The following is a 15,563-nucleotide window of genomic DNA, read 5'->3' as shown; positions in this document are numbered from 1 at the left end:
ATTTATTGTGGAAAAAAAAACGATTTGCTGAGACGGAAAGAAAGATATCAAATTTCTACTAAGATAAGTCGAGGTTCTAACCAACAAGAATCCCAATGAACCTAAAAAAAGGATAATAGCCCAGCATAAATTACTTTTTGTTCGAGCCCCATTTATAGGTTCTATCCATATATGTCCTGATCGACAACTCATACTTGATCCCGTTGCTTATTTGGAATTGAGAGAATACCCCAAATGAATTTGACTTTAGTCTGTTTGTTTCCGAAGTAACTCGCATCAACTAGCACTAGTTTGAACTAGTTTGATGTGAACCTTTAGGAGTAATTCATTAAATTGGTTAGATCTAAACTAATAACATACCCTTCGTATGACTCACTAAAGATAGCCACATACATATAGATAGACGGGCTTTACAGCTCAGCCATCCGCCGATTCAGGTCTATTTGAAAATAGCTAGAATATAGTATTTTATGGAGACATAAGAATTCTTCGGCGGAAGCCGCTTATACCATATTTTGCTAAAAGGATATCCGTGTTATCATACAAACGTAAAAAAATAGATGATATTTTGTGCCATCGGCTCTAAACAATCTTGTTTTTTTGACCATGAAGAAACAAAGAAGCCATTGCGATTGCCGGAAAAACTAGGCATACTAAAGGGACCAAAATAGAGGGAAAGTTAAGAGTTGTCATAAAATGGGTACCTCGATTGACTATTTGTACCTGTTATTATTATTTAGATTTTATATTTATTATTTATAATATCAATTTATAATATAAAGATATCTTATTATATATCTTATTATATATAAGGATATCTTACTTATTATAATTTGAGAATTATTATATATATTTAAGTATCTATCTAAGTGAGTATATAATGTAGTTTTTTTATCTTTCTACATGAAGGATTTGAAAGGATATGGATGAGATTTTTTTTTCTTCATTTTTTGCTCTTATCTTCGAATTTCGTTTATTAAGCAAAAGCTTATTAAAATGGAATTAGATTCTACTTACTTTAGATTCTATTTATATTGAATTATATTGAAGGGTTTGTTAGAATCCCATCCAGCAGGGATTCTTAGTCAAAATAGGATTATCGTAAGATAAATTTTGATTCTTTAGACAATTAGATCTAATTAGATCTTATGTCAACAAAGAAAACCCCATTCGTCTAATTTTTACTTGGATTCCGATAAACTAATTAAATAAACTAATTACTTGTTTGCTCAAGATTCTTATTCATCTACTTGATATTTTGAAAATGGGTTGGTTGAACTTGAAAATTCACTCATTGAAATTGAATAAGTAAACAATTTAATTGGATTCGGTTGGATGGTACTAACAAAATCGTGTGCTAACTCCCACTTCTTATTGAATTAACCGATCAACTTGTCATCGGACATTTATTTTGAATGCGATAATTCATTTTTGAAAAAAAATTAGATCGTTTTACTTTATTATTATATTATGAGAATGAATCCTACTACTTCTAGTTCTGGGTTGCCACGCTTGACAAAAAGAACCTGGGGCGTATAGCCCAAATAATTGGTCTGGTACTAGATGTAGCTTTTCTGCCAGGCAAAATGCCTAATTTTTAAAACGCTCTGGTAGTTAAGGGTCGAGATACTGTTGGTCAACCAATTAATGTGACTTGTGAGGTACAGCAATTATTAGAAAACAATCGAGTTAGAGCCGTAGCTATGAGTGCTACAGACGGTCTAACGAGAGGAATGGACGTAATTGATACGGGAGCTCCGCTAAGTGTTCCGGTCGGTGGAGCGACTCTCGGACGAATTTTCAATGTGCTTGGGGAGCCTATTGATAATTTAGGTCCTGTAGATAATAGCACAACATTCCCTATTCATAGATTTGCTCCTGCCTTTATACAGTTACATACAAAACTATCTATTTTTGAAACCGGAATTAAAGTAGTAGATCTTTTAGCCCCTTATCGTCGTGTAGGAAAAATCGGACTATTCGGGGGAGCTGGCGTGGGTAAAACAGTACTCATTATGGAATTGATTAACAATATTGCCAAAGCTCACGGAGGCGTATCTGTATTTGGCGGAGTCGGTGAACGGACTCGTGAAGGAAATGATCTTTACATGGAAATGAAAGAATCTGGAGTAATTAATGAACAAAATATTGCAGAATCAAAAGTAGCTCTAGTTTACGGTCAAATGAATGAACCACCGGGAGCTCGTATGAGAGTTGGTTTGACTGCCCTAACTATGGCGGAATATTTCCGAGATGTTAATGAACAAGACGTTCTTTTTTTTGTTGACAATATCTTCCGTTTTGTCCAAGCAGGATCTGAAGTATCCACCTTGTTGGGTAGAATGCCTTCCGCCGTGGGTTATCAACCTACCCTTAGTACCGAAATGGGTTCTTTACAAGAAAGAATTACTTCTACCAAAGAAGGGTCCATAACTTCTATTCAAGCTGTTTATGTACCTGCAGATGATTTGACTGACCCTGCTCCTGCTACGACATTTGCACATTTAGATGCTACTACTGTACTATCAAGAGGATTAGCCGCCAAAGGTATCTATCCAGCAGTAGATCCTTTAGATTCATCGTCAACTATGCTACAACCCCAGATCGTTGATGAAGAACATTATGAAACTGCACAACAGGTTAAGCAAACTTTACAATGTTACAAAGAACTTCAAGATATTATAGCTATTCTTGGATTAGACGAATTATCCGAAAAAGATCGTTTAACCGTAGCAAGAGCGCGAAAAATTGAGCGTTTCTTATCACAACCGTTTTTCGTAGTAGAAGTCTTTACGGGTTCTCTAGGAAAATATGTTTGTTTAGCAAGAACAATTAGAGGCTTTCAGTTAATCTTTTTCGGAGAATTAGATGGTCTTCCCGAACAGGCCTTTTATTTGGTAGGTAACATCGATGAAGCTACGGCGAAGGCTATCAACTTAGAAACGGAGAGCAATTTGAAGAAATGACCTTAAATCTTTGGGTACTGACCCCTAATCGAATTGTTTGGGATTCAGAAGTGAAAGAAATCATTTTATCTACTAAAAGTGGACAAATTGGCGTATAACCAAATCACGCTCCTATTGCCACAGCAGTAGATATAGGTATTTTGAGAATACGCATTAACGACCAATGGCTAACGATGGCTCTGATGGGCAGTTTTGCTAGAATAGGTAATAATGAAATCACTGTTTTAGTAAATGATGCAGAGAAAAGTAGTGACATCGATCCACAAGAAGCTCAGCAAACTCTTGAAATAGCGGAAGATGCTTTGAGAAAAGCTGAAGGAAAGAGACAAACAATTGAGGCAAATCTAGCTCTACGACGGGCTAGGACACGAGTAGAGGCTATCAACGCCATTTCATAACCAGTCGGTGTCCGAATAATCATCAATTTATACACCCTATATTTGGTTGTTTTGTTTGACTTGATTCTGTCGATTAAATACAATCAAGCGGAATCATATTTTTATTATCACATTTTTATGCAACGAAAAAGAAATGGAAAAGATACAAAAAAAAGATTACTAAAACAAAATGGGTATAAAAACTTATTAGATACCATTAAACGCGGTATCTGATAAGTTCTACCTACTATTGGATTTGAACCAATGACTCCCGCTGTATGAAAGCAATACTCTAACCACTGAGTTAAGTAGGTCATTTATCTTCACAAAGAAAACCAAAAGGGACTCCTCCGGTCGATGGATTATAAAGATCATATTACTTAGAAGCAATACCGATCAATATGATATTGGATCATGGAAAGTCATCTTGACAAGAAATTATCTACATAATAAAATATGTATTACAAGCACTAAGGGCTGTAGCTCAGTTGGTAGAGCACCTCGTTTACACGCACGCCGATGTTTTTTAGGGGAGTGCATCATGCAATCAAAAAAATTGATCTTATTGATAAATCGATGTCTTACTCGATAACTTTGAGGGAATAAGAGAACAATAGCCTGACAAGGGTTCGGTCCTATTTAGGTGCCCAATTAGGTGCCAAACAGACCCCACCGTTGATTTGATATATTGATAAGGTGAATACCTAGTCTATTCAATGCTAGGCTGAGTATCAGGGCCTCAAAAAAACCTCTTTTCGTCCTATGAACTTTAAGGTCTATGAAGTTTCATATTTGATTTTTAAGTAGAGCGATAGAGACTTCATTTCACTTAAGTTAATCTAGACTTAAGTTAATCTAGTAAGTTAATCTAGGCCAGTGGCAAACCTACGTCAAGATAACCCCCCTTGAAAAACTTTAGTAGTGTTCCTGAATCTGAATCAACATAATGACTCTGAGCACATGGAGCCATCTTCTTATTTTTCTATCAAAAATAAAAATGGCGGACTAGCTGATATTTCTATCAGTTAATGAAAGAGCCCAATGCACAAAAAATGCATGTTGGATCTTTGAAACAGTTCATATCATTTTGATAATAATCAGTTTGATCTATTTTACCTAGAAGGTCTACGGTTCGAGTTCGTATAGCCCTAGAGCCCTATACATACAATTCAAACAATTCACGAATAAATATTCAAATACAAAAAATTGTATCTTTTTTTATTTGATTTTCCTCGTTATTGTTTTAACTGACTGATTGCTTCATCAAAAGACAATCATTCCTAGACAATCATTCCTATAAGCCCATTCATTGGGAAAGCAAAAACACTTTTCATTTCAATGGACCCAATTGATCTTTTTCTAGTTGTGGATAAACAAACCAACTTTTCCTCATTACTCTTCGATATGGAATTTTCCTCTTTTCCTGTCGAAATCAACGAGTTAATTATACTACCCTTCTTTGGTATATCCAATTCTACTGAATTTTGTATCATAACACGAGTCTGGTTAAAAACTCCAACCTAACCCAACCCCAATTTTGTGCACAAGATCAAGTTTGAAAAAACTAATATCTTTGCTAATGCTAAGTTTCATTGTAAACATTGTCAACAACGTAAATAGGCTTCGTATACCTTACTTAGACCTAGTATTCTCTTTCGATAGAAAATCCTCCATTGGGATTGGATTCTAATAAAAGTAATATACCAAGACCCTTGACCCTTCTATTCTAAAGAAAATTCCTATACATTCTCTTACATCTAACTACTTGTGACTACTTGTTCTATTATAAACCACTAATAAAAAAGAGATAAAAGGACATATTCATAAAAAAGGGAAATTAAATCTATTCTATAAAGATAATCAAATAGAAAGGATAAAAAAAAATCAATTTCAATTTCGACCAATTTATAATTACTAATAAATAGAATTCAAAATTCGAAAAAAAATGAGAATTCTATTTAGAATCACTTTTCTTTAGAGAGAATTCTTGGTAAGATTGAGATGAAAACAAGAGAATTTGGATAAGAGCAATAGTTAGTTTTAACTATAACTAAAAAAAAAGAAAAAGTGATGTATTAAAAATAGGATTCTAATTGATGAATCTTGAAAGGAACCACGCCCCGCAAAAGGACACTTGATGGTTGGACCAAAAGCAATTCTTACTTTAACTAAACAATTATGAACGACTTAAAAAGTTCAAGTTGAATTTACTAATCCGGTATATTTTCCACGTTTATAGGAGTGCATCTATGTTTCTGCTTTACGAATATGATATATTTTGGGCATTTATGATAATATCAAGTCTTATTCCTATTTTGGTATTTTTCATTTCGGGATTTTTAGCTCCGAGTAGCAAAGGACCAGAAAAACTTTCTATTTATGAATCAGGTATAGAACCAATAGGCGACGCTTGGTTACAATTTAGAATCCGCTATTATATGTTTGCTCTAGTTTTTGTTGTTTTTGATGTTGAAACGGTTTTTCTTTATCCATGGGCAATGAGTTTCGATGTATTAGGTGTATCTGTATATGTAGAAGCTTTAATTTTGTGCTTATCTTAATTGTTGGTTTAGTTTATGCATGGCGAAAGGGAGCATTGGAATGGTCTTAGCTCCCGAATATTCAGACAATAAAAAGAAAAACGGAAAAAATTGAGATAGTTATGAATTCCATCGAGTTTCCCTTATTTCATCGAACAACCCAAAATTCAGTTATTTCAACTACATTAAATGATATTTCAAATTGGTCAAGACTCTCTAGTTTATGGCCGCTTCTCTATGGTACAAGTTGTTGCTTCATTGAATTTGCTTTACTTATAGGCTCACGATTCGATTTTGATCGTTATGGACTAGTCCCAAGATCGAGCCCTAGACAAGCGGACCTTATTTTAACAGCCGGAACAGTAACAATGAAAATGGCCCCTTCCTTAGTGAGATTATACGAGCAAATGCCTGAACCAAAATATGTTATTGCTATGGGAGCATGTAAAATTACAGGGGGGATGTTCCGTACTGATTCTTATAGTACTGTTCGTGGAGTCGATAAGCTAATTCCTGTAGATGTCTATTTGCCGGGCTGTCCACCTAAACCATAAGCAATTATAGATGCTATAACAAAACTTCGTAAGAAAATATCTCGAGAAATCTATCCAGATAGAATTATGTCTCAGCGCGAGAATCGGTGTTTTACTACCAATCACAAGTTTCAGGTTGGGCATAGTATTCATACTGGAAATTATGATAAAGGATTCCTTTATCAACCGCCATCTACCTCAGAGATTCTTCCTGAAACATTTTTCAAATACAAAAGTTCAGTATCTTCCCACGAATTAGTAAATTAGACAGGATTCGTTTGCACAGAATAAAAAGTTGTGGCTCAATCTTCAGAAATTTTATCGGAAATCTGAAATACTTATACATACAAAAAAATGCGGGAGAGATAAAAAAGATGCAGGGTAATTTGTCTACTTGGCTAGTTAAGCATGCGCTAATTCATAGATCTTTGGGCTTTGATTACCAAGGAATAGAGACTTTACAAATAAAACCCGGGGATTGGCATTACATTGCTGTCATTTTATATGTATATGGTTACAATTATCTCCGATCCCAATGCGCCTATGATGTAGCACCAGGCGGACTATTAGCTAGTGTGTATCATCTTACTAGAATAGAGTATGGCGTGGATCAACCAGAAGAGGTATGCATAAAAGTATTTGCCCCGAGGAGGGATCCTAGAATTCCGTCTGTTTTCTGGGTTTGGAAAAGTGTGGATTTCAAGAACGGGAATCTTATGATATGTTGGGAATCTCTTATGATAATCATCCACGTTTGAAACGTATCTTAATGCCTGAAAGTTGGATAGGATGGCCTTTATGTACGGATTATATTGCTCCCCATATTTATGAAATACAAGATGCTCACTGAATGATAAAAAACAAATCTTCACTTCTACAATTCTTACAATTCTATAGATTCAAGGTTCTATTCTAGATTAAACAGAGTAATTGAAGTCTCGTTTGTTTTATGGTTTGTATTTTTATTATGTATAGAATAATATAAATACAAACCATAAAACAAAATTAGGGATTCATTGGGATTCTCAAATTTGGAAAATACTTAATGAATATGTATTCATATCAATGAATTGGTAGAGTAGAGACTCATACAAATTAATCATGTGTCAGGAACCAGATTTGAACTGGTGACACGAGGATTTTCAGTCCTCTGCTCTACCAACTGAGCTATCCCGACTATTCCTGATGTCTCATCCTCATTTTCATTTTACTAGAGAACGTGGGTCTATGTCAATTGAACGGGTATTACAAAGCCTCGTCCAGGTCCTATAATTTGTCAAAAGAACAACTTTGTAGGTTTCAATATGAATAAAAAAAAGATCGATCGTGAATCATTCAAATGGGGATTCCTTGATCAAAGATATTCATTTGTACATGTATCATATATGCCACATGTGACATGTGATACATTTCCGCTCAGATCCATTTGTATAAAGAGTCGTGAATGAGAAAGATAAGTACTTTTGAACCTCTAACGCAAAAAGTAGAAAAAGAATACAATAAAGAATTCGGGAGTCAAATTGGGGATAGACGGACTTGAACCCTCATGATTTTTTAAATCGACGGATTTTCCTCTTACTATAAATTTCATTGTTGCCGGTATTGACATGTAGAACGGGACTCTATCTTTATTCTCGTCCGATTAATCAGTTCTTCAAAAGATCTACCAGATTTTGCGTGAATGCTTTGATCAATGAATATTTGATTCTTTCTTCAATTGGAATCGATTCACATCAATTCTTCTATGTATACAGGTTTATCCTTCATCTTTTCAGAAGTTTCGATAGAAGTATTTCTCTACCAATGTAAGACAATCAACTCCATTCGTTAGAACTTCCATCGAGTCTCAGCACCTATCCTTTTTTTATTTTCGCTTTCTGAACCTTTGTTTGTTTTCGGAAAACGTGATTTGGCTCAGGATTGCCCATTTTTTTTTAATTCCTGGGTTTCTCTGAATTTGAAAGTTATAACTTAGTAAGTTTCCATACCAAAGCTCAATCCAATTAAGTCCGTAGCGTCTACCAATTTCGCCATATCCCCCCTTTTGTTATGAAAATCTCATTGCGATCTCGTTCCCTTTTTTCTTTCTCGAAACCGTTTATATCATTAGATAGATGCAGTGTCCTGTCTCGAAAAAGCTTTGTCTTTGATTTCTTGTCTATCTTCTTTCATCTTTTATAGGAGGCTCATATTCGAGCCAATCAAAAACGATTTTATCATTTCTGTATCCGCAATTTAATATAGGTGGATACATACCCTATATATCTGTCTCTCTTCCACTGATTTTACCCTGAAATTTCGAATACTTGAACAATCGATTCTTTTTTTTAGAATCTTTAATCGTGATACTTGAAATTCTATATCACTAAATTAATCGTTATGTTCTATAATATTTATATAATATAATATTTAACAGTTATTTTTTATTCTATATCATATTCTATAATATATTCTAAGTATATAGATGGAAGAGCCAAAAATTCAAATAGTTAATACTAAGAGTTTGTTGAATTCCTATGCATGTTGAATTTATGTTATGTGAGCCTGCTTAGCTCAGAGGTTAGAGCATCGCATTTGTAATGCGATGGTCATCGGTTCGATTCCGATAGTCGGCTTTTCTCTATTTGTTTTATTCGATGTTTTACATGATACATGATTGATAATGCATCTTTGCAATCAAAGAATATTGAAAAAATAAATAAAATAAAGTGTCTTCCTCTTTTCGCAAAAGCCGTTGATTTATTATGTTATTATGTTATAGGAATATCCAACTATCTCACGAAAAGAGTCCTTTTCTTTTGCTATATATAGAATAGAAAGATCTTTATATTTATCTAACTCATCTCATTATTCTTAATACTTCAGTCAATTTGGCTTTATCTTTATTTAGAATTTAGTTCATTTTTAGTTTAGGTTTATTATGTAAAATGAAATTTCATCAATAAGAATGAATAATTAAATAGAAATAAGAAGAAGGAGTCTTTATGTCACGTTACCGAGGTCCTCGTTTAAAAAAAAAACGTCGCCTGGGGCTTTACCTGGGCTAACTAATAAAAGACCCAGAGCTGGAAGTGATCATAGAAACCAATCGCGTTCTGGGAAAAAATCTCAATATCGTATTCACCTAGAAGAAAAACAAAAATTGCGTTTTCATTATGGTCTTACAGAACGACAATTACTTAAATACGTTCGTATCGCCAGAAAGGCAAAGGGGTCAACAGGTCAGGTTTTACTACAATTACTTGAAATGCGTCTGGATAACATCCTTTTTCGGTTGGGAATGGCTACGACTATTCCGGGTGCTCGCCAATTAGTTAACTATAGACATATTTTAGTCAATGGTCGTATAGTAGATATACCAAGTTATCGCTGCAAACCCCGAGATACTATTGCGGCGAGGGATGAACAAAAATCTAGAGCTCTAATTCAAAACTCACTCGACTCATCCCCTCCTCAGGAATTCCAAACCATTTGACTCTTCAACCATTCCAATATAAAGGATTAGTCAATCAAATAATAGATAATAAATGGGTCGGCTTGAAAATAAATGAATTGCTAGTTGTAGAATATTATTCTCGTCAGACTTAAAACTAAAAAAAAAGAAAATAAAAACGAATAAGAATAAGGGTTCGACCCATTTTGCTCCCTTTCGGCGAATTAAATTAACCTAAGGTTAAGATAAATAAGGGTTTGATCCGGATTTTTCTTCCATTTAGGTGTCATAGACCGAGAGGGATATTTTCATTCCTTGTCTACTCTTTTCTTTAACAGTATTTTCCGTACCACAGCCATTAGGAATAGATAATCTATTAGAGAATCCCTATTAAAGAAAGGTCTAACTGTTGGAATAGTTGTATCCATTGATATTTGATCTATTGTGGTTAGTAAGATCGGTAAATTAGGTGAAGGTAAGGAAAGAGAGGGATTCGAACCCTCGGTAAGCAAAAGCCTCCATAGCAGTTCCAATGATACGCTTTCAACCACTCAGCCATCTCTCCTACATAATGATTATGACCCCAAAACCGAAAATAGAGTGAATAATGAATCATTCATATTAGATTATTGGGTAGGTACAACCAATCAATTCTAACTAGAAAGCGATAAAAATAGAAAATTTTTCATCATAATAAAAGCAGGATCTTTCCTTCTAGTCTGGGGGGTAAAGATAAAATTGTTTTATTACAAAAACTAAAAAAAAAAAAAAATTCTAATTCTATTCATGTTTGCAAAAACAATGTTTTCTTCTTTTTCTAATTATCTATTTATACTATACCGACCGGATTAAATCAATAAATTAGAAATTAGAATGAATTGACTGAGCGAGGGGTCTATATTTTATGGTTAATGGATATCTTTAGATCATGATTCTATCTATTTTGACTATGATTCCATATCAGAAGAATTCTCAAATTGCTTTATAGGCCAGTTTTAGAGTTATAAAAAAACCCCTTATCCTATCTATCTATTCTATTAAAAATACAAATAGATAAAGAATTTTTTTATAGTTGATTGTATAGTGTATACACGTAAATATACAACACAAAAAATGGGCGGCTATTCTATTTTCATCATACAATGATTCTTTTTCTTCTTTGTATCATAATTCAATCAACTGAGGTTATTCTAAGCTGTAACTTCAATCAAATAAGAATAGTTTCTTTCATTGGTAGACTATTTCAGTAAAGTAAGGTGGAATCGAATCCGGGTCCCATATTGATTTCTTAGTTTTTATCAATTCTTTTTTTGAATATTGAAATTTTTAAAATCGAATAGACGGACCATTTTTTCTTTTTTTTTTCATGAGAATGAATATGTTTTTATGTTATTCGTACTGTACAATTCTTTTCCTTGGGGGATCCTTTTCCCACGAGAAGTAATGAGAAAAATGATATAATGGATTGCTACCTATGTCTAGATCGTGGATAAATGAAAATTTTATTGATTAAACCTTTTCAATTGTTGCCAATATCTTATTACGAATAATTCTGACAACTTCAGGAGAAATAGAGGCATTTACCTATTACAGAGATGGTGCGATTTGATTTTTTTTATTACTCTCAATCTTACGAGAAATACACACGATTCGTGATTGGTAAAAAAAGAAAATAAAAAAATCTACGCTTGTTGAAGGTAAAGTTTGGAAATAGAACAATTCCTTCTGTCGTGTATCCTCGATTAATGCAGCCTCAGATGCTATGTTTCAATTATCGATTCTAGTATTGAGCGAAAGGTTATACATATGGTTCGGTATTACAGGTCAATCCTAGTCCACTAATACCAATAGGCAGCAGAGGGGAAGAAGCACTACACCTAGGAATCAACAACACTAAAACTTTGTTACAAAATATCCCTTTCTTTAGCAGGCTTGGGACTAAGAGAATGGTTGGGACAACAAACATCCATCTCGTTTGTAATTTGGATACCCGTATAACCATCGAAGGCTGTTGAAGTGACTTATTTCTGGAAATTGGGAAGCGTTGAGAACAAAGAAATTGTTAGAGTTATCATTTCTCTCTAGTACCAATACGTTTGATGTTAAGAAAAGATCTCTTGCAGGAAGGTTGGCTAGAGATTTCTTGTAAAAAACACTAGCCCTACTCAGTTCATAATGAGAAGTTTTTAATCTTCTTTATTTTATCATTATGCACATAAGGGAGGAGCCGTATGAGATGAAAATCTCATGTACGGTTCTGTAACGGAGATTCTTTGAATTGAATAATGACCGTAACGGATGTCAGCCCAATCCGAAGGAAATTATGCGGAAGCTTTACAGAATTATTATGAAGCTATGCGACTAGAAATTGATCCCTATGACCGAAGTTATATACTATATAACATAGGACTTATCCACACAAGTAACGGAGAACACACAAAAGCTTTGGAATATTATTTTCGAGCGCTCGAACGAAACCCATTCTTACCACAAGCTTTTAATAACATGGCCGTGATCTGTCATTACGTGCGACTATCTCCACTATAGAAAGAAAAAAGTAAAGAAAGATCAAATTCACTAGTAAATACTAGAAGAAAGGGCTTTCTACATAAGCATCGTCTAAAACAACGATTTTTATTAGTTGTAGAAAAGAAAGAAACTTCATAGAAGTTGAAATATGAAGAAATAAATATGCCTAGCTATTTTAGTCTATGGGTAAAGTATCTAATTGCTAGAGTAAGCACCGTAAAGATCAATTAGCGAGGTTTTGGCGATACAATAAGAACTGCTTACTTTATGTCATGATGTGAGACAAACGTTAGTAATCAAATTATGTAATAGAGTTGATCCACTAAGGTATTTAGCAGCGGTGTAGGATCAGATCCGAAAGATAGTAAGTCTTTCCTTTCGAAAGTCTTTTTCCAAAATTCTATATAATCTAAATTTCTATATGATATGAAACTGAGATAGTTACCTTTCAGAAAATTCTAACGATAGGCGAAATGTCTATGTTTTATTCTTCTGAAGGTGGGAGAAAAGATAAAACTAAAATAAACCCGAATTTTAATCCAAACTTAAGATTTAAGTTTGAAACTCATTTTATTAACTTCTTTTAGTTAACCCGAAAAAATGGGATAGATCTACGATAAATCTTATTCAGTTAGATACGGTAGATTCAAATGGGATAATGGGATACAAAAAGAGTTGACTGGCGAGCCATATGAGGTAGGAAACTCTCAAGTACGGTTCTAAGGGAAGGAATTACCCACCTATTCCGACCGGGGAGAACAGGCCATTGCCAGGGGGATTCTGAAATTGCGGAGGCTTGGTTCGACCTAGCCGCTGAGTATTGGAAACAGTCTATAGCACTTACTCCTGGTAATTATATTGAAGCTCATAATTGGTTGAAGATCACTAGACGTTTCGAATAGAATATAAGACCTTTTCTTTATTTTATTTATGATTTAGATTGTTTTAGATATTTTTTTATTTGTTATAATGAATTTTTAGTTGGCCCCGTCAGTGAAATAAAATAGATCGTTCCGTTGGGAAGAATCAATAAAAGAATTTCTTTATATCCCTTCTAAGCGTTCTATTTCGTATGGTATTTTGTAGGACTAAAGGATACGTGGATAGCTTACAAAATATATTTTTTCTTGTCGTTCTTTTTTCTATAAAAAAAAGTCTATTAAAACTAATCAAAAAGGCTTCGAATAACTGTGAATATATCAATATTTCTTAGTAATAGCTAATGTCTGCTCGCGTGATTTGGAATAGAGTACTATTACTCTATCTAAATCTAAAAAACATGAAGCAGCTCCAGCAAAGAACTTTTAATTGATATCAGAAATAGACTAGGTTGCAAAAAAAAGAGTTTTTGTATCAATCTAAAGAAAGGTTTTTATAAGATCCAAAAGGTCCGTTGAGCGCCTCCTGGCTATGTCATAATAAATCCGAACACTTGCCCCGGATCGACTTCCAGATCATAAATGCACTAGTGAATAACTAAAGAAAATAGATAGGTGGGAGATATAAAACTAGAAGAAAAAAAAACTAATTATAAAATTATCAATTATATAATAGAAATATCTCTCCGAGATTCACTAATTATTTGACTGTTGGCGGGTCTCTTTGTATGTGTTGTCCGGAAAGAGGAGGACTCAATGATTATTTGTTCGCCGAAACCAGAAGTAAAAATTTTGGTAGATAGGGATCACATAAAAACTTCATTCGAGGAATGGGCTAGACCGGGTCATTTCTCAAGAACAATAGCTAAAGGCCTTGAAACTACCACTTGGATCTGGAACCTACATGCTAATGCTCACGATTTCGATAGCCATACCAGTGATTTGGAGGAGATCTCTCGAAAAGTCTTTAGTGCGCATTTCGGTCAACTCTCCATCATCTTCCTTTGGCTGAGCGGCATGCATTTCCATGGTGCTCGTTTTTCCAATTATGAAGCATGGCTAAGCGATCCGACTCACATTGGGCCTAGTGCCCAGGTGGTTTGGCCGATAGTGGGACAAGAAATCTTGAATGTTGATGTGGACGGGGGCTTCCGAGGAATACAAATAACCTCTGGTTTTTTTCAGATTTGGCGAGCATCTGGAATAACTAGCGAATTACAACTCTTTTGTTCCGCAATTGGTTCATTGAGCTTTGCAGCGTTAATACTTTTTGCTGGTTGGTTTCATTATCATAAAGCTGCTCCAAAACTAGCTTGGTTTCAAGATGTAGAATCTATGTTGAATCACCATTTAGCGGGGCTATTAGGACTTGGGTCTTTCTCTTGGGCGGGGCATCAAGTACATGTATCTTTACCTATTAACCAATTTCTAAACGTTGGAGTAGATCCTAAAGAAATACCACTTCCTCATGAATTTATTTTGAATCGGGATCTGTTGGCTCAACTTTATCCCAGTTTTGCCGAAGGAGAAACCCCATTTTTCACCTTGAATTGGTCAAAATATGGGGACTTTCTTACTTTTCGTGGAGGATTAGACCCCGTAACTGGAGGTCTATGGCTAACCGATACTGCACACCATCATTTAGCTATTGCAATTTTTTTTTCTTATAGCGGGTCACATGTATAGGACCAACTGGGGCATTGGTCATGGTCTAAAAGATATTTTAGAAGCTCATAAAGGTCCATTTACGGGCCAGGGCCATAAAGGACTATATGAGATCCTAACAACGTCATGGCATGCTCAACTATCTCTTAACCTGGCTATGTTAGGCTCTTTAACCATTGTTGTAGCTCACCATATGTATGCCATGCTCCCTTATCCATATCTAGCTACTGACTATGGTACACAACTTTCATTGTTCACACATCATATGTGGATTTGTGGATTTCTCATAGTTGGTGCTGCTGCGCATGCAGCCATTTTTATGGTAATAGGCTATGATCCAACTACTCGATACAACGATCTATTAGATCGTGTTCTTAGGCATCACGATGCAATCATATCACATCTCAACTGGGCGTGTATATTTCTAGGCTTTCACAGTTTTGGTTTGTATATTCATAATGATACCATGAGCGCTTTAGGGCGCCCTCAAGATATGTTTTCAGATACCGCTATCCAATTACAACCCGTTTTTGCTCAATGGATACAAAACATCCACGCTTTAGCACCTGGTGCAACGGCTCCTGGTGCAACAGCAAGCACCAGTTTAACTTGGGGGGCGGTGATTTAGTAGCAGTGTGCGGC

General features: G+C 34.8%; 1 long non-coding RNA gene and 2 other non-coding genes across 3 annotated transcripts; 1 reads left to right on the top strand and 2 right to left on the bottom strand.

The window, feature by feature from the left end:
- Window positions 1-7,520: 7,520 nt before the first annotated feature.
- On the bottom strand, window positions 7,521-7,593 carry TRNAF-GAA (transfer RNA phenylalanine (anticodon GAA)). The gene has a single exon. It is a non-coding gene; the product is annotated as a tRNA-Phe (tRNA).
- A 1,365-nt stretch (window positions 7,594-8,958) lies between these two features.
- TRNAT-UGU (transfer RNA threonine (anticodon UGU)) lies at window positions 8,959-9,031 on the top strand. The gene has a single exon. It is a non-coding gene; the product is annotated as a tRNA-Thr (tRNA).
- Window positions 9,032-12,188: 3,157 nt separating this feature from the next.
- Window positions 12,189-13,182, bottom strand: LOC143539686 (uncharacterized). The gene is made up of 2 exons (XR_013136482.1): window positions 13,119-13,182; window positions 12,189-12,365 (listed from the first exon to the last, which is right to left on the bottom strand). It is a non-coding gene; the product is annotated as an uncharacterized LOC143539686 (long non-coding RNA).
- Between the last annotated feature and the right edge of the window lie 2,381 nt (window positions 13,183-15,563).

The sequence above is a fragment of the Bidens hawaiensis genome, unplaced genomic scaffold (assembly GCF_021521415.1).
Source record: "Bidens hawaiensis isolate Kalapana, Puna unplaced genomic scaffold, B.hawaiensis_p1.1 tig00012005_1, whole genome shotgun sequence".
Lineage (NCBI taxonomy): Eukaryota > Viridiplantae > Streptophyta > Magnoliopsida > Asterales > Asteraceae > Bidens > Bidens hawaiensis.
This window is presented reverse-complemented; position numbering and strand designations above follow the sequence as displayed.